Source organism: Octopus bimaculoides, chromosome 5 (genome assembly GCF_001194135.2).
Source record: "Octopus bimaculoides isolate UCB-OBI-ISO-001 chromosome 5, ASM119413v2, whole genome shotgun sequence".
Taxonomy (NCBI): Eukaryota; Metazoa; Mollusca; class Cephalopoda; order Octopoda; family Octopodidae; genus Octopus; species Octopus bimaculoides.
Window position 1 is genome coordinate 124,501,652 of NC_068985.1, and position 3,653 is coordinate 124,505,304.

The following is a 3,653-nucleotide window of genomic DNA, read 5'->3' on the forward strand; positions in this document are numbered from 1 at the left end:
TGGCACCAGCTTGGTTGCAGGAGCTGCCGGAAGAGTGTCGAGTCGAACACTAAACCGCCTACGGGGCTCCACTCCGGATTTCTTTGAAGGTTGTCTCCTTTCTGTAACCCTGGATAGGGGCCCATACTGGGTACTGTCAGCCGGAGCCAGCTGAGCTCGGGACTCGTGTCAGATAAGGTCGTCACTCCCCGAAGTAGTGAAGAAAATCGCTACCCACAACCTAAACAGAAATACCTGACGACTTAAGCCCTAATGTACGTAAAGTAATAAACCTTTGATAAATGTGTTCTCGTCTCCACTAGTATGTTTTCCAAAGAAATATGACAAAATGGTTTGAGAATCGCTTGTGTGTAAGCATAATGTTTTGTGGTATTTATCCCGGTTCTTTACGTCCTGAGTTCAAATACCACTGAAATCAACTCTGGCTTTCATTTCTATTATAAACCCCAGGCCAACCAAGGTCTCATTGGTGAATTTGGTAGGCGGAAACGGAAAGAAGCCTTCGCGCGCGCGTGTTTTTGTTTGTGTGCGTCTTTGTGTTTGTCTCCCACCACTGCTGCAGAACAGGCGTCGATTTGTTTATGTCATCGTAAATTAGCAGCTCGACAAAAAGAGACTGATAGAATAAGTACCAGGCTTGTGAAAATAAGTCATGGGATTCGATTCGTTCGACTAAAATCCTTCAAGGCGGTGCCCCAGCATGACCGCAATCTAATGATTGAAACAAGTAAAAGATAAAAGATACCAGCCAAGTTTTGGGGTCATTATTAATGACTAACCCACCCATTTTTCCAGCCTTGTGCCAATATAAGAGATTGAAAGCCATAGCCACAGTTGTTTCATATTATCATATATGTTAGTGTGACACTAGTAGCGTGACAATGATTTTCAGAGCTCGGAGATGCAAGGACACTTTTGATGACCAAACTTTAACTGACAGACACAATAAGCCAAAGGAAACTTTGCATCCCTATACTTTTATTCCAAAGGGTGGGAAACGACTAGCCACCCATCATTATGCCTCTATGTGGCTGTGAATATAATCCAGATTTATATTGGAATCCAAACTAACATCGAAAATAAAATTAAGGAATCCTTATGAACAACTTCTTTTTGACAGATTCATAAATGACATGTAAGATTCGATAATAAAAATAATAATCCTTTCTACTATAGGCACAGGGCCTGAAATTTTGTCGGAGAGGGGCCGGTCGATTATATCGACCCCAAATGTTCAGATCTTTTCTGTTGATGTCACAGATTTTGACATTTTAAAATAAGTAAAAATTTTCAAATTTGGTATATTCATGTAATTTTTTACACTGAATCCAATTTTGTTACTATATGTTCCTGAAAAATTTTATGAAAGTGTAACAGAGGTTTAAAGTTTGGTGATTTTTATCCTATTAGAAAACAGGATTTGGAAGCTGGCATTTTCTGTGTGACAGATGTCTATCACAAAATGAAAACAAAAACATTACGACGGCGAATTTTTATTAAACAAAATGAAAGCAAAGCATTACGACGACGAAAGTTGTAAGAAGTTTTGAAGTTTTAATGAATAAAGTTATGTGAAAGGGTCGAACAGATATCCTCAACGAAATTTTTTGCGAAAACTTACAAAAAAAATCTGTACGTTAGGATTTAGGGTTAGGGTTAAGTCTTGGATTTAAGGTTAAGGATAAGGTTTAAGGTTAAGGATAGGATTTAGGATTAGAGTTAGGGTTTAGGCTTAGGCTTAGGATTTAGGGTTCGGGTTTATGGTCACGATTGTGGCTTAGGATTAGGGTTTGAGTTATAGTTTGACTCGTCCAAGAAATTATACTGTATAAAAGAACATGACACACGGTAGTAAGCCTTTCTTTACGCAAGTTTCTTTTAGGAATAATACCCGTCTTTTGAAAGTAAGAAATTGCATCCTCCTCGGTTTTCATTTTCTCCGTCATACTCGAAAGGTTAAACTAGTTGGCTACTGTCACGCTTGTATTTAGGTTGAAAAGGTCCACGAAAACACACAATTCAAAATTATGGAAATAAGATAGTGAGTGACAAGACAGCAACCGAAAATATCCGTTTCTCAAAAAAATAAAATAAAAAAGGAAGGTGAAAATGAAGAAAATGATGTACAAAGGCCCAGAAATAGGCATTCGTCAAAGAAAAAACACAGGTAAAGAAAATACACATCGTGGTAGTTTAAGTAGACTACAGCTTTGCTTGTTACTATGGAAATAGGCACCAATGTGTCTGTGGCTTTCGATCAGGTAAAATTACCCAAAATTTGCAAACTTTTGAAGCTATTAACTTTTTAATTGTTTTTGGATTTGGTTTGCAAGATTCTTTATGTGAGTTCGTGTGTTGAAGTATATTTTGTTGTGTCTGGGGAGAGTCATTCTCTTTTAGTGTCTTATTATTTAACACACTCACCGGTAAAGTTTTCACACATTTACTCATTTATTTTTCCAAAAATTTTCGTTGCGTCTTGCAACCTTTCCAATAGTCGTTGACTCTGTTCGTTATCCGAGCTGCGTTCTTCCCTTTTATTTGTTAATCTATGACAAAAAAAAAAAAAAAAGATTTCGTTCTCATAATTAGTATGAACAGTTAAATCAGTAAACCAAATTTGAAACTATTGGAACAAAATTTTAAGAAACAGAACATTGCCACTTCAATAGAAAAAAAAAAAAACATTGTTCAACTGGTGCTTATTTTATCTTTCCCGAAAGGATGAAAGGTAAAACCGAACTCCGCGGTATTTGAGCCCAGGACATAAAGAGCCGGAAGAAATGTCGCTAAGCGTTTGTTCGGCGTGCTGACGATTCTGCCAACCTGTCACCTTAATGGCCCGTTGATAATCTTTTGTTCAAAATACATATGGTCTGAAATTCTGAGGTGAGGGTTTAGTTGATACCAATAACTTGACTGGTACTTATTCTTCCCACTCTGAAAGGGTAAAAGATAAAATAGACCTTTTGTGGTACTTGAATTCGAAACGTAAGGAACCGGAGGAAATGCCGCTAAGCATTTTGTCCGGTGTGATGACGATACTGCCAGCTCGCCCCATTTTTGATGTCATTAATAATCCTATAGAATAACTATAAACACAAGGCCTGAAATTTGGTGGAGGGGGAATAGTCGATAACATCGATCCCAGTACTCAACTGGTATTTTATTTTATCGATCCCTAAAGGATGAAAGGCAAAGTCGACCTCGGCGGAATTTCAACTCAGAACGTAAAGACGGACGAAATACCGCCAAGCATCTTGCTCCGCGTGGTAACGATTCTGACAGCTCGCCGCCTTAAATGATGTCATTAATAATCCTTTCTACTAAAGGCACAAGGCCTGAAATTTGTGGGGAGGAGACTAGTCGATTGCATTTCACTGGTGCTTAATTTATTGACCCCGAAAGGATGAAAGGCAAAGTCGACCTCGGTGGAATTTGAACTGAGAACGTAAAAACGGACGAGATGCTGCTAAGCATTTTGCTCGGCATGCTAATGATTCTGCCAGTTCACCGTTTTAAATGATGTCGTTACTAATTCATTCTTTTATTAGCCACAAGGGCTTACATAAAACAACATTAGAGGATATGCAAACAACATAAAGACAACACACTTCAAGACAAAGGGTTTTCATCGTGTAAACAGAAAAAAA